At 43.5% G+C, this 24,108-nt stretch overlaps 1 protein-coding gene across 3 annotated transcripts in view; it reads left to right on the top strand.

Annotated features, from left to right (window-relative positions):
- LOC138740839 (ADP-ribose glycohydrolase MACROD1-like) overlaps positions 1–24,108 on the top strand; it is a 1,018,717-nt gene that overhangs the window by 550,617 nt on the left and 443,992 nt on the right. The gene's annotated exons all lie outside the window — the stretch shown is intronic.

The raw sequence follows: 24,108 nt of genomic DNA, 5'->3' as shown, positions 1-24,108 counted from the left end.
GCTGAGTCTCGACCTGATCCGCCATGGCCTGTATTGAATGGCGGAGGAAGCGTGATAGACCAGATGGCAAACTTCTGCTCCTATTTCTTATGTTCTGATAGAACTGGAAAAACTGCAGGGGAGTTTAATCAGGATGTTACTTAAAATGGATTGTTACTTAAAAGCTTCTCCGTGGATTGTCACCTTGTTGTGCTGGAGAAGCTTCTGTGGTTCTGAGATCCCGAGATCAATGCCACCTGGAGCAATTCTCCTAGTAGGGTCACCTATGTCAAGGGTGAGGTCCCTGATAAAGAACAATCCAGCCAGGATCTCAATGGACGGTTATTTCGAACACAATGGCTGTGAAGGCGAACGAAGGCTGCAACAAATCCATTTGCATCTTGCATGAATATCTTCTTTCTGAAATTGACCCCAAGGCATTAAAGGTTTAGATTTAAGAAGTAAGAGATGATTCGGTGAATAGACAAATTTTCATTATTGGACGACCATTTAAAATAGCTTCAATTTCACACAATACTGTCTGAAGATTGTCATCATTCAGTATTTGATTATTTAAAATGGAATTAAGAATTTTCTTGATTGATCTAATCATTCTTTCCCACACACCTCCATGGGGGTGGGTTAAATATCCAACTAATATTTGAAGTAATGCATCATGAATTTGATGTTGATTCAAATTTTGAATTGCTTTTCGTAATTCTAGTTGGGCTCCTGTAAAATTAGATCCATTATCAGAACATAATTCTTTTACTTGACCACGTCTAGTTTTAAAATGTCAACGAACATTGATAAAAGAGTTTGTATCAAATGATGACGCTGCTTCAATATAAATTGCTCTCGTAGTCAAACGAGTAAAAATAGCTCCGGGTCATTTTTTAACACTTCTTCCGTGTTTTATTTGGAAAGGACCAAAATAATCAACTCCCATGTATGTAAATGGGGGTTCACCAGGCGAAACTCTGTCGTGTGGCAAATCCACCATCTGTTGTTGTCCAGGTTTAGCATTTGCACATCAATGATTAACACATTTAGATATAATTCCTTTGATCAATGTTGAAACACTGAGTATCCAATATTTGTGGTGCAACTCTGACAACAACTCTGACCTGTTTTTTCATGTCTTCGTCAAACAATCCATTCAGATATGAAATTCCTTCGCTAATTAATTGAACGTTTCACTTCTTCTGGCATTATTGCTTCATCCAATCTTCCTCCTACTCTCAATACTTCATTTACCAGAATAGGATTCAGCTTTTAAACACGAATTGCTTTTGTAACATTCAGATTTTTCTTCAATTTTGATATCAAACACCTTTTTCTAACAAAAAAAACCAATGATCTCCAATTCAGCATTTGCCAATTCATTAACTGTTAGGTAACGATTCTTTTGAGACTTTAGATTTTCTTTTTCGATGCAATGTGAAAACAATTTTTAATCTAAGTATCCATGCTACTGCCTTTTTCAAACTAATCCATGAAGAATAATAGGAAATTAATTTAATAATTGGATCATTCTCATTAGATATTTGAACAGTATTCACATTAGTGCTTTTGATATCTGGATCTTCCATTGAAACTTCTTTTAACTCTTCAGGATTTTGAGGCCAGTCTTCTTGAGATTGCAGAAGAAATTGAGAACCTCTTTTCTAAATAATTGTTCCTTTGATCCTCATGAAGCCATGTCAGCTGAATAATCCACTGTTTTAACATATCTCCATTGATTAGCATGCAAAAACTTTTTTGATCTCATTGAAGACGTGGGAGAGTGTTCAGAGGAGGTTCACTGGGATAATTCTGGGAATGAAAGAGTTATCAGCTGAGGACCATTTGACAGCTCTTGACCTGGATTCATTCGAATTTAGGAGAATGAAGGGGGGGGATCTCAATGAAATATTTCAAATATTGAAAGGTGAGGATAGAGTAGATGTAGAAAGGTGGGAGAGTCTAGGACAAGAGGGCACAACTTCAAAATTGAAGGGCGTCTGCTTAAAACAGATATGCATGGGAATTTCTGTAAATCTGTTAAATCTGTAGAATTTGTTGCCACAGGCGGTTGGCAAGGCCAGGTCATTGGGTTTATTTAAGGCAGAGATGGATAGGTTCTTGATTGGCTAGGGTACCAAAGGATATAGGGCAATGGGGCTGAGTGGGGAAATGGATCAACTCATGATTAAATGGGAGGGCAGACTCGATGGGCTGAATAGCCTATTTTTATTATGGTCTTATCTGTAGAAGGGCCACATGATTTTTCTAGGTGTCATGGCCAGTGTGCAGTGCTCAACCAGATGATTCATTATTGTATTTAATTGCAGTTTGTGGGACATTGATGTGTAGAAAGATGGGTTATTGTCTTTCTTCATGATTAGCATTTCAGATTAGTTTATAAACATTAAGGTAGTGAAATGGTGAAAAAAATTATACAAATTGCCTTGCATTTTTCAATATTTACTGAAACAAACTGAAATATGGCCCAAACACTTCAGAAAAGTTCCGCATTGGTGATAAACTTTGCAAAACGGACCAGGCAATTTGCGTCAAGTACGTGACTTTCAAAATGAGTGATGAGTGACTGAATAAGTGTTAGATTTCAGTTTTCAGATTTATTATCAGAGTACATACATGATATTCCATACAACCCTGAGATTCTTTTTCCTGTGGGCGAGGCAGAATTTCCACTTATTGGTAGTGCAAAAAAAAAACTGTACTCAACGTTCACATGTAAACAGATAATGAAATTACAGAGAGGAAAAAAAAAACAGGTAAAATGCAGGAATCCTTAAACGAGTCCCTGGTTGAGTTTGTCATTGAGGAGTCCGATTGTGGAGGGGCAACAACTGTTCCTGAACCTGGTGGTACGAGCCTTGTGGCCCCTGCACCTCTTCCCTGATGGAAGCAGCGAGAACAGTGTGCGCTGGGTGGGGTGTGCTGCGAGAACAGAGTGTGCGCTGGGTGGGGTGGCCTGCGAGAACAGAGCGTGCGCTGGGGGGGGTGTGCTGCGAGAACAGAGCGTGCACTGGGTGGGGTGTGCTGCAAGAACAGAGTGTGCGCTGGGGGGTGCGCTGCAAGAACAGAGCGTGAGCTGGTGGTTGGGCTGCGAGAACAGAGCGTGCACTGGGGGGGGGGGGTGGGCTGCTGCTCTCTTTATTGTCTTTCCTAATTTGCGAAACTGAATGTTGATACAAAATATTGATTTTGATCTGATTTTAACAAACCAAGTATAATAGCTGACAAATACTTATCTGTGATTTGGCTTGAGTTCCAAGCCCTTGGTTTCTAGGCATCGATAATGGCCAGTGGCGTTATTGATTGCACCCACTGAGGGTTGCAATTCTCTGAGTATTTCTTCAGATAATCATATATTCAGGCTTTGGCTTGGATAAGATAACATTTGACCATTTCTTGGTGGGTGCTGGTGTGTTTATCACAACCCCAAGGCCTGGTCGTTATGATGTTAGATCAAAATTGCTTTGTGATCATTTTGTGGATATAAAAGATCATTGTGGTCCAGCGACATGATAACTCACCTGCGTGCTCCATAAACTGGCTCCAAGTTGAGATGAAGAGGAATTGAGATGACCATTGTATAGATCAAGCATCACCCCTGGGAAACCTAATAGCCTGAATACGCCTGAGATTGTCCGATCTCGGAAGCTAAGCAGGCTCAGGCCTGGTCAGTACTTGGGGGGGACACTGCCCGGGAGCACTGGACAAGGTGGCAACTCTCTTAGAGTTAAATAACTTCACCTACATTCTAAATGTACTAATAACAGCAAGATAGAAAAACAAATATTTCAGCAGGAAGCTCAGATTGGAGCCAATACCCTCTTCACACTCCAATGCGACTTATCTCTTTGTTGAGCACCTTTGCATCTCCCTTTCAATTCCCCGAGTCTGTCCATGGTCACGTGAACTGTCAGACTGAGATCACCCACAAACTGGAGTGACGGCACCTCATCGTCTGTCTGGGCAGCAGGTGGCATGAATGTTACCTTCTCCGGTTTCTGTTAACCACCTCCCCTTCACTCCATCTCCCCCCCTTCCCCTATTCATATATCTTCTTTTCCTTAGCTCCGCCTCTCTCACGGGACGCGGAATCGAAATGGTCGGCCACTGAGAGATGCAGACAGAATGAAGGGGGTCAGCGAAGCAATCTCCCAGTGTGCTCCCAGTCTCTCCAACGTCGAGAAGGCCGTGACAGGAGAGCCATGAAGGACTGTTTTGGGAACCAAACAATGGTGAGGGAGGAAGTGTGGGCGCAAGTGTGACATTTCCTGCAGCCACGATCAATGGGAAGTGATGAGTAGAAGAGGGAGTGGTTCCTACGGAAAGCGGAGATGGGAAGATATGTCTAGTGGTGGGATCATGTTGCAGGTGACGGAAATTATGGGAGGATAATGTGTTGGATGTGGAGGCTGGTGGGGTGGTGGGTGGACAAGGGGAATCTTTTTTTTTTTGTTGCCTCTAGATGCAGAGGGGGCCAGGCCAGATGAGCAGGAAATTGAGGAGATGCGGATAAGAGCTGGTGACGGGGGTGGAGGTGATAAGAAGCTGTGTATTTCTTGAAATTTCACATTTAAATTTCAAATCATGGAAGGCAAATTGTTCCTCAATTCTAAATCTGGGAGGGGAATCATTAATCCAAAGTTAGAAACAGAATTCAGAATCAGAATTCGTTGTCATGAACAAGTCATGAAAATCATTGTTTTGGGGAAGCATCACACTGTAAACATTTCTATAAACCACCTTACAAACGATAAATAAAAATAGTGGACGAAAGTGAAAGTCAGACCGTGTCTGTGGTTCATTGATCATTCGGGAATCTGATGGCGGAGGGGATGAAGCTGTCCTTGTGCCGCTGAGGGCTCCTGGACCTTTTTCCCAATGGTAGCAGAGTGAAGAGGGCCTGGCCTAGCTGGTAGGGGTCTTTGAGGAGAGAGGCTGCTTTTTTAAGACTCTCCCTCATGTCGATGTCCTCGCTGGAGTGGAGTCTGGTGCCCGTGATGTCGCAGGCCGAGTTAGCAACCATCTGGAGTTTATTCCTGTACTGAGAGTTGGCGCCTCCGTACCAGACAGTGATGCAACCAGTCAGGATGCTCCCCACGGTGCCACCTGCAGAAGTTTTCGAGAGTCTTCAGTGACGTACCGGATCTCCTCAAACTCCTGACAAAGTATTGCTGTGGGCGAGCCTTCTTCGTGATGGCATCGACATGGAGGCTCTAGGACAGATCCTCAGAGATGTTGACACCCAAGAATTTGGATTTCTTGACCCTCTCCATGACTGAGCCCTCGATGACGACTGGTTCATGTTCCCGACTCCCTCCTGAAGTCCACAATCAGCTCCTTGGTTATCCTAACATATTTAATTTTTTAAAAAAATTTAGACATACTGCATGATAACAGGCCATTCTGGCCCACAAGTCCGTGCTGCCCAATTTACACCCAATTTACCTACACTCTCGGTATGAGTGGGAGGAAACCAGAACCCCTGGGAAAAGCCCACGCAGATACAGAGAGAGCATACATACTCCTTTTAGACAGTGCAGGATTCGAACCCCAGTCCCAACTGCTGGCACTGTAAAGGCGTCCCGCTAACCACAATGCCAACCGTGCCCTTGCCATTGAGTGCAAGGTTGTTGGTTGTTACTGCACAGAAGTCAAAAGGAATCTGCTTAATGTAATTTTACGTTTAAACCCATCCTACTTGTTCAAAATGGGAAAGATGGCCACAGGAGCCTGGCTGAATGTGTGGGTCAGAAGGATCTATCAAAGAGTGTCTCCCGAGCGGGTCTTTGGCTGTCAGCACTCATCCATCCACTGCCTAGCTCTGCTCTCCAATTATTTCAGTTAAATGGGGGAAAAAATTCGCCTTTGAAGTGAACTCTCATCTCATTAATAAAAATTTTAAAAAGTAATTTCACAAGAGCATGAGCTGAACTTGATTTCTTTGTACCCAGAACAACATTAAAATCATTGTTCTGGGTACAGTTGCTCCAGGCTAGTAGTTTTATAAGGGAATGGAAAACCACCTAAAATGTAAAACTTTTTTATGCATTTTCGTATGGTCTGGTTTTATTTCATACAGTAGGCAAGGTTGGGATAGCAATGAGCGCAACACTGTTGCAGCACCAGCGATCAGGACCTGGGTTCAAATCCCTCACTGTCTGTAAGGAGTTTGTATGTTCTCCTCATGTCGGCATGGGTTCTCTCGGGGGGGGGGGGAAGGGCTCCGGTTTCCTCATATAGTTTGAAACCTTTTTGGGGGGGGCTCTTGGGCCGAAAGGGTCTGTTGCCGTGCTGTATGTCCAAATTTAAAATGTAAATTAAAAAAATTAAACATTTTGTACAGAGTGAAACATGAAAGTCTGCTGATGGTACGATTACAGAAAAGCAATATAGCTTGTAAAACAGAGTATAGGAGCTGGAAGGTGATGCTGCAGCTGTTTAAGGCATTGGTGAGGCCAGGTTTGGAGAACTGTGCCCAGTTCTGGTCTCCAAATTATAGAAAGGATATAGATAATGTGGAGAGGGTGCAGAGAAGATTTACAAGGATGTTGCCTGGCTTACAGCGTCTGGATTACAGGGAGAGATTAAGAAGACTCGACTTTATTCATTGGAACGTAGACGACTGAGAGGGAACTTGATAGAGGCATTTAAAATTATGAAAGGAATAGATAGACTAGACATAAACAAACTCTTTCCCCTAAGAGCATGGGAGGTTGGAACAAGAGGGCATGAGTTAAGGGTAAGGGGACAAAACCTTAGGAGAAATATTGGGGGATGCTTCTTCACTCAGCGAGTGGTGCCAGAATGGAATAATCTTCCAATAGAGATAGTTGTGGCAGGGTCCCCTCTGTCGTTTAAGAGAAGGTTGGATGTGAGGGGGTTGGAGGATTATGGATGGAGAGCGGGAGGTTTGAGCTAGTGGAGTTGTTCTAGTGAACCGGTGCAGACTCGGAGGGCCGACATGGCCTGTTTCTGCACCGTAAACAGTTAAATGGTTATATTATATCAACAATAGGCATTGCAATTCATCTTAATCTCAATGGAGCCAATCTCCATAGAGTGCTTTACTGTAATCTTGTTTTTAATGTCAATTGTAAATTTAGGCACACAGTACAGCATGGTAACAGGCACTTTCCGGCCTACGTGTCCAGTCCACCCAAATACCCCATTTAATTTACCACCCTCATTCGGTTTGAAGGGTGGGAGGAAACTGGAGGCTCGGCACAGGAAGAACTTACAAACTCCTTACAGACAGCTCCGGATTGGAACCATGGATGCTAGCGTTGTAAAGGTATTGTGCTAACCACCTCGCTAACTGTGCCACCCATGTTATGATATCTATTGGGAGACAAATAACTTCAATCTTTTTAGTGATCATTAGGCTAGTTTAAATCTTTCATTGAAATTTAATTCTGCATTCATTGTTGTTAAGTTTGTGCATCAGTTAGAGCCCTCCCCCCCTAACTTTCAGTGATCGCAAGTCTCTTCTATTTAAAAAAAATACTCATGACTGTGTTCCTTCTGCAATGGCAACCATGTCTTCAGCCGACAAAAATCAAAACTGTGGCAAGCTCTTCTCTTTGTCTGACTGTCCTTTTTTACATTTCTTTTAGCCAACATTCTGTTTGCAGCTGTCTGAGAACATTGAGCCTTACAGCACAGTACATGCCCTTCGGCCCACCATGTTGTGCCAACCCATCCATGTGCTTAATGAGTCTCATAAATTCTCCTTTTGTACCTGCCTCCACCAGCATTCCAGGCACCACAATTCTCTCTTACCCCTGATGTCTTCCCTAAATTCCCCCCCCCCCTTCACTTGGTACAGATGTCCTCTGGTGTTTGCTATTCCTGCCCTGGGGAAAAGGCGCTGGCTGTCCACCCTAGCTATGCCTCACATAATCTTGCAAACCTCTATTAAGTCATCTCTCGACCTTCTTCGCTCAGAGAGAAAAGCTCTAGCTCTGCTGAGCTTGCCTCATGAAAGTTATATTCCAATCCTGGCAACATCCTGTTAAGTCTCCTCTCCACATCCTTCTCAATAATGAGGTGACCAGAACTGAACACAAGACTCTTAAGTATGGTCTCTCTCTCGAGATTTATAGAGCTGCCACGTTACCTCACGGCTCCTGAACTGAATCCCTGAATAATGAAGCCCAGCAGACCATTGGCCTTCTTAACTATCTTATAACCTACACACCGTCCTTAAGAGATCCATGTCTTCTGAAGCATCTTAGCACATTTCACTTTGTTAAAGGAATGACAAAGGTAAAAGTTCAGTTGGAGCACTTTGGAATGACAGATGATAATACAGCAGAGAACCATGTCATTTGGCCCATCCAGTTCATGTTAGCATTTTTGCTGCACTCGAGTGTTCGATGGTGAGTGGGGTGCCGCCAGGGTCAGTGCTGGGCCCAGTGTTAGGTTCACAATGTGCATAAATTATCTGGAAGAGGGGACAGAGTGTCATGTATCTAGGTTTGCTGACGGCACTAAATCAAGCGGAAAAGCAAATTGTGAGGAGGATATGGAGAATCTGTAGAGGGATATAGATAGGTTAAGTGAGTGGGCAGATGGAGTACAATGTTGGTAAATGCGAAGTTATCCATTTTGGAAGGTAAAATGGAAGATCAGATTACTATTTAAATAGCAAGCGATTGCAGCGTGTTGTCGTGCAGAAGGACCTGGGAGGGCTTGTGCATGAATCACAAAAGGTTGATTTGCAGGTGCAGCAGGATGACAAGAAGGCAAGTGGAAATGCTGGCTTTCATTGTGAGAGGGATTAAGTTTAGGAGCAAGAAGGTTATGCTGCAACTGAACAAGGTACTGGTGACTCCACATCTGGAGAACTGCTTGCACTTCTGGTCTCCTTACTTAAGGAAGGATGTACTGGTTTTGGAAGCGGTGCAGAGGATGTTAACCAGGTTGATTCCAGGGATGAAGGGTTTAGCCTATGAGGAGACATTGAGTCGCCTGGGACTGTGCTGTACTCATATTTAGACGTGGATCTTATAGAAATATATAAAATTATGGAAGGCATAGATAAATTAGTTGTTTCTATTGTGTGGGAGACCAGAACTGGGGGACACAGCCTCAAGATTCAAGGTAGTAGATTTAGGACGAAGAGGAGGAGGAGCTGTTTTTTCCAGAGGGTGGGGTATCTGTGAAATTCGACACCCACTGAAGCAGTGGAGGCAACCTCAGTAAATATATTTAAGACAAGGTTGGAGAGATCAACGGGCCAGATGGCTAACTCCTGCTCCTGTTTCTTATACATACTCTTGCTTTTCCTTGTGCATTAGTTGAATTTTGTTTCTTTTCGACTTCCGAGACGGTACCTGAACCATTTACAAGTGGCCTTTTCCAAGTGGAACATCTTCACACTGTCAGCTAAATGCCTTTTCCAAGTGGAACATCTTCACACTGTCAGCTAAATAGGATTCATCTGGAGCCTCTCCCATTTGATCACTTGATAGCAAATCTGATATCTTTTGGAGTGCAGTATTAATCATTTACTTTTCAATTGTATCATTCTAGAAATTAACTCCCATTCAAGAACCGCACGGCAAGTGTAGCAGTTAGCGCAACTCTGTTACAGCGCCAGTGATTGGGGCTCGCGCTGTCTGTAAGGAGTTTGTATATTCTTCCTGTGACTGCCTGGGTTTTCCCTGGGACCTACAGTTTCTCCCACTGTCCAAAGCATACCGGGGGTTGTAGGTCAATTGGGTGTAATTGGGCGGCACGGGCCTGTGGGCCAAAAAGGCCTGCAACTGTGCTGCACATCTAAATTTACTGTCAAGACCGTATTACAACTTTCTTTCCAAAATTCAATGGCTTATGTTTCGATATTTCTTCCACTGGGAGGGGAATAGAGATAAACTCTCCTCTCTTTGTCACAATTGAAAAAAAAAATTGAAGAAACAAGCTTCAAAATGAAATACGGTTAATGGAGGGCGAGGGGAGGGAGGGGAGGAGGATACTGTTGCTGGTCTTTGTGGGTGGAGAGCTAAGAGGGAAGGAAAAGAATAAACATAAAAGCCGGGTGGAAGGCAGGGGAGATCCAATGACCAAAGGGATGCTGACATTACAGTGCTGTGGTGCTACCACTGTGTATACTGTATGTATGTGCTTGTGGGCCGGGCCACCTGAACCTGTGGCTCCTCCCTCTCTAAGGCTGTTACGCCCAAACCCCTCCCTCAGTACCTGCCTTTGGAACCGGGACAACAACATGTAAGATGTTCTGACTATCTAAAGGCGATTAAAGCCGATTAATCACTGATCCTTGTCTAATGTGGTTGATTGGGAGGACAAGTATTTGCATTGTTAGTGTTGTGGTTAGCACAACACTGTTACAACACTAGAGATCTGGGATCGAATCCAGCGCTGTCTGTAAGTTCTCCCGTGTATGAGCGAGTTCCCTCCAGGTGCTCCACTTTCCTCCCACATTCTAAAGACACATGGACTATATTTGAGCAGTGTGGGCTGGCAGGGCCTGTTAGCATGCTGTATCTCTAAATTAAATTCAATATTTTTAAAAAAATCTTATAATTTATAGTTTATGCAAATCCACTTTAATTTTTAAAAATTTAAACATACAACAAGGTAACAAGTCATTTTGGCCTCCGAGTCTGTGCTAGCACCCCATTTATCTACATCCCCGGTATGTTTTGAACGGCGGGAGGAAACCGGAGCCACGGGGTAAAAAAACCACACAGACACAGGGAGAATGTACAAACTCCTTACAAATAGCGTGGGATTCGAATGTCCGGTCCCGACCGCTGGCCCTGTAAAGGCGTTGCAGTAACCGCTGTGCCGACCGTGCTGCTTTAAGGGTTTTTTTTAATGGTCTCATCTGCAATTCTTTTTATCTTGCACTATCGTAAGTTCCAGTTCATTTAGTTTTTCAAAACCTTGTGCAAACTTTGTTGCTCTGGTTTGATGAGCACAGTTTCCCTTTGCAAATTTAATAGTTTCCTCAGGAATATTTGACATTTAACATAAAATCAATTCTGGACAGCTGAGATAACAGAGATAGCCGGAGGGCATTAAAACACATTACACCATTTTTCTCTTCATTTTCTTTGACCAATTTATTAGTCCTCAAAGTATTGATGGTGGGATTGAAAAGACCAATCAGTTGGGTGGTAGGAAGCAGAAAGTTATGCTAAAGCCTGCAATAATGCATCAATGTGAATTCCCAGCCCTCATTTACTGTACTAACACAGCCCAAATAGTGCACGAGGCTGGGACTTGTTGTCAAAAGGAAGTATTTGCTTTCTGTTTTATCTTTGAGCCATTTCGGGATTTGAATAATCAGTAAAATATCTTCATGAAAGCCCATTATTATTGCAAAAGTAAGAAAAAATGTGAGGCAAAGATTTTTTTGTTGAGAATTATACTTATACTAGAACACTACAGCACAGAAAACAGGCCATTCAGCCCTTCTAGTCTCTGCCAAAACATAATTTCGCTAGTCCCACTGACCTGCACCCATTCCATAACCCTCCAGACCTCTCCCATCCATGTATTGATCCAATTTATTCTACAAACCTAAGCCTGAGCCCGCATTTACCACGCCAGGTAAATGCTCGTTCCGCACTCCCCCCATTCTCTTAGTGAAGAGGTTTCCCCTAAACCTTTCCCCTTTCACCCTTAAGCCATGTCCTCTCGCATTTATCTCTCCTAACCTAAGTGGAAAGCCTGCTCTCTTTTATTCTGTCTATACCCCTCATAATTTTGTAAACCTCTATCAAGTCTCTCTTCGTTCTTCTCCACTCCAAGGAATAAAGTCCCAATCCATTTAATCTTTCCCTGTAGCTCAACTCTTGAAGTCACAGCAACATCCTAGTAAATCTCTGCACTCTTCCAATCTTCCTAATATCCTTCCTGTAGTTTGGTGATCAGAACTGCACACAATACTTCAAATTTGGCCTCTCCAATGTCTTATACAACCTCACCATGACGTCACAAATCCTGTACTCAATACTTTGATTTATGAAGGCTAAGATGCCAAACGTTTTTTTTAAAACCCTGTCTACCTGTGATGGCGACTTTCAGGGCATTACAAGTAGACTATGTATGTCCTACCTTGGTTTGTCCTTCCAAAATGCAAAACCTCACACATTTCTGCATTAAATTCCATCTGCCATAAATTCAAAAGGGGAGTCTAATGGTTGAGTGGACTCTGAGTTCCAGGAGTTAAATTAAATTGAGACATACGGCATGAGCCCCTGCCACAAAATTACACCCAATTGACTTCCAACCCCTGGTACGATTTTGAAGGGTGGGAGGAAACCAGAGAACCCAAAGGAAACCCATCCAGACACGGGGAAATAATGCAAACTCCTTACAGTCAGTGAATCCTGGTACTGATCGCTGGCGCGGTAACAGCATTGCACTAATTTTGCTGCCCCAAAACTCAAATATATCCAAGGATATTGTGGGAAACTGTGGTAGAAATTCTGACTGGCAGAGATATTTGTATCATTGTTAAGGTGCCAGGATGACGGTGGCTCACGGGGTGCCATTATATAAGCCATGGGACTACAGCTGATGGGATTAATGGCCGTCGTGGGTAAATTTCAATCTCTCACTGCCGCAGTCAGAGGCTCCCACCTGCTTCATCAATCATGCAGGATCACCCAGTAGCATTCACATATACTGTAACAAAATGCTTTGAGAGGGTTGGTCATGGCCAGAATTAACTCGTACTCGTAACTCAGTGAAGACCTGGACCCACCAGCATTCACAACCATTCCTCTGCAGCTGCAGTCTCACTCAGCCCTGGATCACCTAGACAACGGTAACATATCATTCATTACAGCTCAGATTTCAACACAGTCATCCCCTCAGGACTGGTCGGCAAGTCTCATAGCCTGGGCCTCTGCACCTCCCTCTGCAACTGGATGCTCGACTTCTTCATCAGAAGACCTAAATCAGTGTGGTTCAGTAACAACATCTCCTCGTCACTGACGATCAATGCAGGGTGCACGCTCAGCCCATCGCTCTACTTTCTCGACGCCCATGACTGTGTGGCCGGGCACAATTCAAAAGCCATCTACTTATTTGCCGATCTCTCCACAGTTGTCGGCAGGATTGGAGACAGCAGTGAGGACATGGACAGGAGGGAGATAGATCAGCTAGTTGAATGGCGTCGCAACAACGACCTTGCACTCAACATTAGCAAAGCTAAGGAACTGATTGTGGACTTCAGAAAGGGGAAACCAGGAGAATATAAACCAGTCCTCATTGAGGGGGTCAGCAGTGGAGAGGGTAAAGAACTTCAAATTCCTGGGTGTCAGCGACTGAAGATCTATTCTGGGGCCATTATGTCAAGGCTCGCCGGAGGTGATATTTCTTCAGGAGTTTGAGGAGATTTAGTAAGACTCCTGCAAATTTACAATAACGTGGAGAATATTCTCACTGGTTGCATCACTGTCTGGTACAGAGGTGCCAATTCACAGGACTGGAAAAGGTTACAGAGAGTTGTGAACTCGGCCAGCGCCATCATGGGCACCAGCCTTCACTCCATTAAGGGCATCTTTAAGAGGCAGGGCCTCAAGAAAGCAGCTTCTATCCTCACCACCCAGGCCATGCCCTCTTCACACTGCTACCATCGGGAAGGAGGTGCAGGAGCCTGAAGGCAGACACCCAATATTACGAAAACAGCTTCTTCCCCTCCGCCATCAGATTTCTAAATAGACAATGAACCCCAGGCACGACCATATATTTTTCCTCTTCTTTTGCACTAATTTATTTATTTTTAAATGGTGTATTTATGGAAATAAAACCAGCAGCCACAGTTACAACAAGTACGGACTTCCAGTGCTAGACATTGTGCTGGACTCTGTGCTTCCAGACTGGATCTGCAAAGTTACTGTGTCCACAGATGAACTGTACAACAACGTGTCTTCTTCGAACCAAATGTATAATATAACATTTATGGAAATGCAATTTAGAGCAATTTTTGAACGTGTAAGGTACGAAACTGCTGCCGGAAAACAGCAAATGACAATCAACCTGATTCTGATTCTCTGAGTGACTGGAGGGGAATTTTGAGAGAAAGGATCCACTTGCATTTTGAAAAGCAAGGACTGATTAGTAATAGTCAGCCTGGCTTGTGATTGGGAAATGTGTCTGGCAAAACTTGATTGCGTTTGTTGAAGAGTTGACCAAGAGGATTGGTGATTGCGGGTAGTAAATGTTGTGAATACATTCGATCTTTTAAGAATCCCTGGAGAAGTCCTGTTTTGCGGAAACTGCCAAAATGTTTGGCCTGGAAGTCAGCCTGAATAAAACTGAGGTCCTCCATCAGCCAGCTCCCCACCATGACTACCAGTCCCCCCACATCTCCTTCGGGCACACAGAACTCAAAACGGTCACCACTTTACCTACCTCGGCTGCATCATTTCATCTGATGCAAGGATCGACAAAGAGATAGCAAGGATCGACAAAGAGATAGACAACAGACTCGCCAGAGCAAATACCGCCTTTGGAAGACTACACAAAAGAGTCTGGAAAAACAACCACCTGAAGAATCACACAAAGATCAGCGTGTACAGAACCGTTGTCATACCCATGCTCCTGTTCATCTCCGAATCACGGGTCCTCTACCGGCATCACCTACAGCTCCTAGAACGCTTCCATCAGCACTGTCTCCGCTCCATCCTCAACATTCATTGGAATGACTTCATCACCAACATCGAAGTACTCGAGCTGGCAGAGTCCGCAAGCATCGAATCCATGCTGCTGAAGACCCAACTGCGCTGGGTGGGTCAGGTCTCCAGAATGGAGGACCATCACCTTTCCAAGATCGTGTTATATGGCGAGCTCTCCACTGGCCACCAAGACAGAGGTGCACCAAAGAAGAGGTACAAGGACTGCTTAAAGAAATCTCTTGGTGCCTGCCACATTGACCACTGCCAGTTGGCTGATATCGCCTGCAACCATGCATCTTGGCGCCTCACAGTTCGGCGGGCAGCAACCTCCTTTGAAGAAGACCGCAGAGCCCACCTCACTGACAAAAGACAAAGGAGGAAAAACCCAACACCCAACCCCAACCAACCAATTTTCCCTTGTAACCGCTGCAACCATGCCTGCCTGTCCCACACCGGTCAGTCACCAACGAGCCTGCAGCAGACATGGACATACCCCTCCATAAATCTTCGTCCGCGAAACCAAGCCAAAGAAGTGACAAGAATAGTTCCAGAGGACTGGGAAGTTGTGAAGGGAGATAGGCAAAAGGCTGGAGATTATAGGCCAGTTAGACTAACTTTAGTGGTTGGCATAATTCTATTATTGAGGGTGAATTAATGGGGTGCTTGGAAACACAAGATAAAATAGGCTGAAGTTAGCATGGTTTTCTTGCATACAAATCTGTTGGAATTTTTTGAGGAAGTGGCAAGCAGGACAAACAAAAGAGAGAAAGCAGATGCTGCTCACCTGGACTTTCAGAAGGCCTTTAAAAAGGTGTCGCACATGAGGCTGCTAAACAAGGTAAAAGCCCATGGTATTAGGCCTGTGTGGTCAGCCCGTGTCTGTTCACACAACTGACCCACGACTGCATCGCCAGATCCGTCTCCCAACAGTGCCATCAAGTTTATAGTCGTTGGCCTCATCAGCGACTACAGCGAAGAGGTGGAACGTCTCGTGATATGGTGCGAGTAAAAACTTGACTCTCAACATGGACAGGATGAAGGAGATGATCGTGGACTTCAGGAGGACCAAGAATGACCACCCTCCATTACGCATCAACAACTCCGTAGTAGAGAGAGCGGAGAGCACCAAGTTCCTTGGAGTTCACTGAACCAGTGACCTATTGTGGACACTCAATTTCTCCCTTGTCAGGAAGCCGCAACAGCGGGCAAGCCTACTGGCCACCATCATGTCACGTTTCTATAGGAGCTCTGTGGAGAGCATCCCGGCTGGCTGATCACCGTGTGGTACAGTTGCTGTAGAGAAATGGAGCGGAGGTCAATCCATGGGAACATAAAGGCGGCAGAGAATGGAGTCTCCCTCTCCCCCATTGACATGATCTACTGGGATTGTTGTCTGAAGAGGGCGCATAAAATTATGGAGGACCCCCTTCCACCCCGCACATGGCGTCTTTCAGCTGCTGCCGTAGGGGGAAGAGATACAGGAGGATCAGGGCCAGCACCACCAGACTGAGCATGAGCTTCATCCCACAGGCAGTGAGAATGCTGAACGACCAAAGCAACTGCTCACACTCACCCTCCGAGACTCTCGTGTTCATGAAACAGTCTTTATTTATCTATTTATTTACTTATCTGTCCAACTATTTATTTATTTAGATGAAATACTTGTCCTGCATATGCATTGTTTGTCTATAGGTGTGTTATGTCTGGTTGAGTGTCTGCATGTTTTACACCGAGGACCAGAGAACACTGTTTCATCAGGTTGTAACTGTACAATCAGATAACAATAAACTTGACTTGTATTATGGGAAAGGTACTAGCATGGCTGGAAGATTGGCTGACTGGTGGAAGGTGAGTATAGGCACTTCCGTACCAGTGACAGTACGCCTGTAGAAGTTTTCAAGTCTTCAGTTACAAATTGAATCTTCTCAACCACCTGACAAAGTATAGCCACTGGCGAGCCTTCTTTGTGATTCCATCGGCATGGAGGCTCAAGGACAGATCCTTGGAGATGTTGACACTCAGGAATTTGAGGTTCTTGATCCACTCTGCTACAGAGCCCTCTATGAGGGCTGGGTTGTGTTCTCTTGACTTTCTCCTGAAGTCCACAATCATGTCCTTGATTTTGCTAATGTTGAGTGCAAGGTTAAAAACTGCACGGCTGGCTGTTCCACACCATCAGATTATACAGGCAGCACAGTTAGTATAGCAGTTAGTGCAATGCTGTCCCAGCAACAGCGATTAGGACCAGGTTAGAATCCCATGCTGTCTGTAAGGAGTTTGTATGTCCTCCCTGGTCTGTATGGGTTTACCCTGGATGCTCCAGTTTCTTCCCACTGTTCAAAAGGTACTGGAAGTTGTAAGTCCATTGGGTGGCACAGGCTCATGGGTCAAAAGGACCTGCTACTGTGCTGTATTTCTACACTTAAAATTTAAATTTATATCCATAGTCTCTCTGGGAAAGTAGAGAGGAAGCAAACTTAAAGCTGACCACTTCTGCTCTACCGTGACCCCAACCACAATTGTGACTATTTGCGGTTCCCATTATTCACAGTGAAATTCTTTGGAGTATCCCTCCATCTTACAGCCTCATGAATAATGCACCAACTGTCCAGACTCTGGAAACATACTGTTCGGGGCTGTTGCTTACGAGCGTTCTGCTGCCCAGCACCGACGATGTTGAGCACACAACAATAAGAGCCTTATCTTGCAACAAAATTGTCCTGCTTTTGGAATTGGACTGTGTTTTGTCAGTTGAATATGTGAACAAATGTATTAGTCTATAAAAATCTGAAAGGAACAACACTGTCCCATAAGGCAGGCCATTTCAAAAAGTTGTTTGAGGTTCAGCTGACAGCAAAGGATTCAGTCAGCAGAGGGCAGAGGGCACGTCCTGGGTGGTGGGGGTCCTTGAGGATAGAGGCTGCTTTCTTTAAGCACCACCTCTTGTAGGTGTCCTCGATGGAGTGAAGACTGGTGTCCGTGATGTCACAGACCGAATTAACAACCCTCTCAAGCTTTTCTTCTTCCTGTACAGTGATGCAGCCAGCTCTCCATGGAAAATTTGAGACAAGAAATTATTGCCATGTAATACTACATTTAGAAATCCTTTAACCTTTGTCTACTGTAAGTTAGGCAAGAGAGTCACCACTTTGCCCAGCACCCCCCCACAGCACCTGATGTTCCGAGGTGGTCTCCCCTCGAAGTACTGACCAGTCCTGTGCCTGCTTAGCTTCCAAGATCGGGCATATTCAGGCTATTAGAGCCGCAATGCTGGAGGAGTTACAGAGGCGGGGAGGCTTGAGGCTATAAGACCACAAGACATCAGAGCGGAATTAGGTCATTTGGCCCTTCGACTCTGCCCCATCCATCATGGATGATTTTGGAATCAGAATTTATTGCCCTGATTATGTCTGAAATTGGCTGTTTTTGTAGCAAATATTTCATTAGAATAACATTTCTTTCTATTTAAAATATTTTATTGAGTTCAATAGAAAAACCCCTTTATAAGTAATAACATAAATCAAATCATATCATATATGTATCACATGTCAATTGTAAATCAACATAACTATAATTATTAACTTAACTTATCCCATTCAAAACATCAAATTCTATGATTATATTAACGGTTAATCTGTTCCTCATAATATAATTCCTCATAAATTAATGCTGAATAGAAATTTGATAAAATATAATTAAGATTCTCTTATATATAAAAAAAAGGGTTTTTATACTTTTCAGGTATTTTCATCTTATTTTGTGATATGATCAATATTCTTTTTCAATCTTTTTATTAAACATATTATAAGTAAACAGTACAGTTTACTTCCCTCGACGGCTGAGAAAAGTACCTCTCCCACCCTCCGTCCTCTCCACATTCTACAGAGGATGTATCGAGAGCAACTGCATCACTGGCCTGGTTTGGAAGCTGCACCTCCTCGGGCCACAAGGTCCTGTCAAGGATAGTGGAATCAGCGGAGAAGATTATTGAGGTCTCTCTTTCTACCATGAAGTTCATCGACAACACTCAATGCAGACAAAAGGCAATAAACGTGGTGAAGGACTCCACACACCCCTCAAATAAATTGTTCTCCCTTCTGCCACCCGGTAGGAGGAACTGCAGAACTTGGTCAAGATTGGGCAAGAGGTTTTTCCCGCAAGCCATCAGACTCCTGAACTCCCAGAACAGTTGGGGATTGGGTACTGTAGATCGTTACTAAATAATATTTTAACCTATTCCAATCTATATTTTCATAAATATGCTCTATGGTCCTGGAGAAATGATATCTCAACTTTACTGTGTAAGCATGGTATGTACAACAAATAAAGGTGACTTGATTTGACTTGAAGGAGAATAGAATCCAGAATCGAATAGTAAAAACAAACATCAATATATTGCAATACATAATACAATGTATAACATTATAATGCATTGAACAATATTATCCATTTCTACTCAATTTGGAATATTAATAAATAGAGATATTTTTTATTAAAACCCCATCTAACCTACCAAATTAAATCAAAAACAGCAAAAAAAAAAGCTGGCCAGCCTAAACTGCAAGTTCACTAGAACAGATCAGTACAAACAATTTATCTGGTCCTTGCCAATAAATAAAACAACAGAAATGCAGAACAGTCTGGAAGGTGAGGTCAAAATACAAATGAACTCATTCGAAAATAGTTTATAAAGGGACGCCAAGCCTCTTCAAACTTCTAATTTCTTCTGAACTGGTGAATTAGGATCTTTCTGTTTAAATAAATAGCTCTTCCGGCCAACAGTGTAGTAAAGGCTACAACCTGATGTGCAGAAGTGGAAACCTGGCCCACCTCTCAAACTAGAATTCCAAAAATAGCAGTCAATGGGTTGGGTGGCAATCTAATACCCAGTATAATTGACAAAGTCTTGAAAATATCTGTCCAATACTTCTCCAATACAGAGCAAGACCAAAGTGGATGGCCACTTGTGATTTACATCTATCACACATAGGACTAACATTAAAGATACGGGCCAGTTTACCTTTCGACGTATGAATCCGATGTACCTGAATCAATGCATGTCGAGCACATAATGAAGAAGTATTAACCATTCCAAAAAATTTTTCCCAAAGTTTCTCTGGGAGAAGTGCCTGAAGTTTCTCTAATTTTATCATTAGAGATCAATTCTTTCTTTCTTCTTTCTTTGGCTTGGCTTCGCGGACGAAGATTTAAGGAGGGGGTAAATGTCCACGTCAGCTGCAGGTTCGTTTGTGGCTGACAAGTCCGATGCGGGACAGGCAGACACGGTTGCAGCGGTTGCAGGGGAAAATTGGTTGGTTGGGGTTCAATTACAATTTTAATAAATTATTGTAAATATTATCTATTAAACCCAAATGTTAAAGAGTATCAACTAAATCAGATTGATATGATAGAGGAAAGTTAGGTCACATCTTATTCAAAAAACTTCTAACTTGTAAATATCTAAAAAAAATGACTTAGATATATTTGTTAGACATTTTATCAAAAGACATCTATCTATAAACAGATCTGAAAAATAGACAATTTTTCTTTTGCTTTTCCAAAAGGAAAAGGCTTGATCCAATATGGTCAATGAGAAAAAACTCCAATTATCTGAAATTGGATTCTCCAAAAACCTCAATTGTCCAGAAAGTTTTTGAAAATTTAGATAAATTTGGATATCCGAAATAAATCAGAAATCCTCATTTATCCGAAAATATTTTGGAGCCAAACTGACTGGGGATGTCGGTCTGCCAGTGGCAACGCGGACCTCAGGCTCCTGGCGGTAGCGGGAACATCGGGCTCTCGGTAGGAGGTGGGACCTTGGACTCCCGGCGTCAGCGTGGACTCTGGGCTCCCGGCGGTGGCCAGCATTTTTTATTTGGTGAGAATGAAACATTAATTTAATGCTTAAAAAGCCTTCTCTTGTTGTCTGTTGTTTTTTTTAAAAAACACTGTTACAAGTGATTTGCTGTTGCTACTGGGCTGTTTTAAAAAAAATGACCAGTTCTCCGAAATAAAAAACCATAGACCTGGTCCTGACCATTTTGTATAATCGGAGTTGTATGGTAACTAGTAGTAGATAAACTAAAAAAATTTGCAAAATTGAAACCAAATCCGTAATGTGTGTTTAAGTATTGGGTTAAAGGTGCGTCTACTAATCTTAGAAATTGTAAAAGGAAGAGCAGCTCCCAATAATGAATAGCTCTGCACAGATTTCAATTCCAAATCCGTCCAATGAGGGCATTCAGGTTTTTCAGAAAATATATCCAGAAAATAATATATTGAATATTAACTGCCCAATAATAAAATTTAAAATTAGGTAAAGCATAATCAATATTAATGATCCACGGTTAAACCCATCTTTATTTAGTCTATCTCCACTAATAAAATGAAAACAAGCCCCTAATAATCCAATCTCTCCCTCTAAACAAGGTTAACTTGCATAAATTATATAGGTATGAATTGAATACCTTCCAGAACCACATTTTAAAATGAATAAAATAGTGAAAGATAAAGAAAGAGTCAAAGTGAAACCGCATCTTTGGTTCATTGAGCATTCAGGAATCTGATGGCGGCGGGGAAGAAGCTGTTCTTGTGCCGCTGAGTGCTCTTGTACCTTTGTCCCGATGGTAGCAGAGTGAAGAGGGTGTGGCCTGGCCTGGGTGGTGGGGGTCTTTGAAGATAGAGGCTGCTTTTTCAAGACACACAGCATAGGCTATGAACAGCCCATTAAAGGAGCTGACGGTGGTTTTATTTAAAATCCCGCGACCTTGGAGTCTGCGTCCAAGATTGTGGCGCTTATGATCATCGGCAGGCCACGAGGGGTTGCAGATGCCAGGGGAGCTGAGGACTGGTGCAAGGCACCAGAAAACAGAGACAACCCTCTGTCTGAGAAAGAGAAGCCGAGAAGATGGCCCATGGGACGATGACCATGGCAGCGGACCAGTGAGGGGGCTCTGTGGCCGAACAACCTCTGCATGCGGTGGACTGCTGGTGACTCGAGGCGAGAAATCCACAGGAGGCTGGGGGCTGCTGGAGACTGCTGTCAGGAGACTCGCGCTGGGCTGCGGGCTGCGGGAGACTGGCTCGAAACTGGCTGAAGGGGTATTGGAACCAGGATGCGACGGGGTGCCGAAGGCACCGAGGGGTTCCTGACCGTGTTGGAGGTTGGAATCTGGAGCTTGGTTCGCCAATGGTTTGGACTGGCCTCTGTGTGGCTGCATGGGCTGCGGAAGCACTGGAAGGAGAATCTACAGACACTCAATGACTCTGGGGAGAAACTCTCTTTTGCTTCTCTGACGATAAGAGAGAATTCCTGCTGATGGCAATTCCGTCTGCCTTACAGCAGGCAAAAGCAATTTCATGTAATATGACGCTGTTTTATTACAAAGACAATAAATTGAATCTTAAATCTTGAAATATCAATTGACATCCGCCTTCGAATTCTCAGCTGCCACATTCTTCCTCCATTGATGTCTGGTTGCGAGTCGTGGACCATCACAAAGGCAATGGGAAAAAGAATCAATGCAGCAGAGATGTGGTTTCTCAGCAGAATGTTACGCATATTATATACAGACAGGAGAACAAACAAGTTCTTCAAAGAATGAAAACAAAATGTACATTGCTTAAAAGAATCAGAAAACAGCCATCAAAATTCTTTGGACACATCATGCGAAGAGATACATTAGAACATTTAGTTACAACTGGAAAGCTGGAAGGAAAAAGAAGAAGAGGCAGACAATGAGAGATGGATTAACATCAGGGTTAGAAACAGGGGAGGCAACAATTCGGAGGATCAGAGGCCGCAATGGATGGAGGGTTGTATATGATGTCATGTATGTACTCCGACAATAAATCTGAAATCAGGTACAGAAGGCTGAAAGCCAGCACCTCTAGGTCCAAGAACAGTTTCTTTCCAACAGCTATTAGGTTCTTGAACCTTCCCTCGTTACAAATTACAGGCTGCTCTGACCCCAGTATTGAGTGCAGTATTGCAGAGTTGCATTTTATTTTGCTCCAGGATGACTGTGAAAGGTTGGGGAATGAACCTGGTGTAGGCATTTGGGCCTAAAGCAGGGCACGCTGTTTGGCATCAACAAGTTGAGTTTGTAGACATATCTCTGCAGACTCTATATTTATGCTGATGAGTGCTGCCACAATGGAATTGTATGGTTATGGTAACTGAGTTTTTACTTTCAGACATACTCAGTTGGATGGTTGAAGGTACTGTGTTAGTTATGGTGAAGGAATTTCAGCATTACAGGTTGTACCTCTTTTAAATGGTGCTCCGGCAACTCCCATGTTCTGCCGCCGTTAGTACAAAGTATTAACCCCGTTTGTACGGGGCACGGGACTCGAACCCCGGTCCCGATCGCTGCCGCCTTCAAGGTTGAATCTGCCGTGATCGGGACCGGGGTTTGAGTCCCGCACTGTCTACGAGGAGCTTGTACTAACGGCGGCAAATTCAATCTTTACAGCCCCAGCAATTGGAACTGGGGTTCGAGTTTGTACTAGCATCCCGATTGCTGGGGCTGTATGGGCATTGCGCTAAACCCCACAGTATTATTTCCTGTTTTAAGCATTTTGAATATGACCAGATAGAAAAGAGACTTTGTCTACTTTACTTTTAAAAAAAAATGCCCATGTTGCAGGCTGCCTGTCCTATGGACGGGGAAGTAGCTTTGACAGAGTGTTTCTGGTTAGCACACTGCAGGAATTGTGTCGATGTGAGATTGCAGTGAGAGATCAGGGAGGTTATGAGGCTGGCAGGCAATGGACACTTTGTGCTGAAGGAGTGCAAAATCGTTCATTGTCCTCAGAGTTTGTTTTATTTATTCATTCATGCACAGGATGTGGACATCATTGACAATATTGTCCATCCCCAATTGCCTTGTTGGGCCATTTTGGAGCACTGTGAAGATCACATCTAGACCTGACTGGGTAAGAGGGGCTCATCTCAACCCCTGACAGTCATTATGGTGGTTGGGGAATTCTGATATGAGCGTGATTTATTTTAAATGTTGGGCACAGTCAAGATGAATGACTTGTTTGGATAAGTTTAGTCAGATAGGATCACTGAGAATTTAAGAGCCTCAAAGGTGTGGCCAAAATGGAGAAGGTAACACTTGACAATGAACACTTTCATTTTCAGATTCAGATTTCAGATTTATTGTCAGAGTACATACAGTACATGGAATCACATACAACCCTGAGATTCTTTTTCCTGCGGGCGAGGCAGAATTAGTACTTATTGATTAAAAAAACTGCGCACATTAAAAAAAAATGTAAACAAACTGTGTAATACAGAGTGGAAACCAAATCAATATGGTGCAAAAGTAAGAGTCCTGATTGAGTTTGTTGTTGAGGGGTCTGATGGTGGAGGGGTAGCAGTTGTTCCTGAACCTGGTGGGGTGAGTCATGTGGCACCGACACCTCTTTCCTGATGGCAGCA

The sequence above is a fragment of the Narcine bancroftii genome, chromosome 8 (assembly GCF_036971445.1).
Source record: "Narcine bancroftii isolate sNarBan1 chromosome 8, sNarBan1.hap1, whole genome shotgun sequence".
NCBI classification, from domain to species: domain Eukaryota; kingdom Metazoa; phylum Chordata; class Chondrichthyes; order Torpediniformes; family Narcinidae; genus Narcine; species Narcine bancroftii.
Note: the sequence above shows the minus strand (reverse complement) of the source record. Positions and strands in the feature narration are given on the sequence as shown.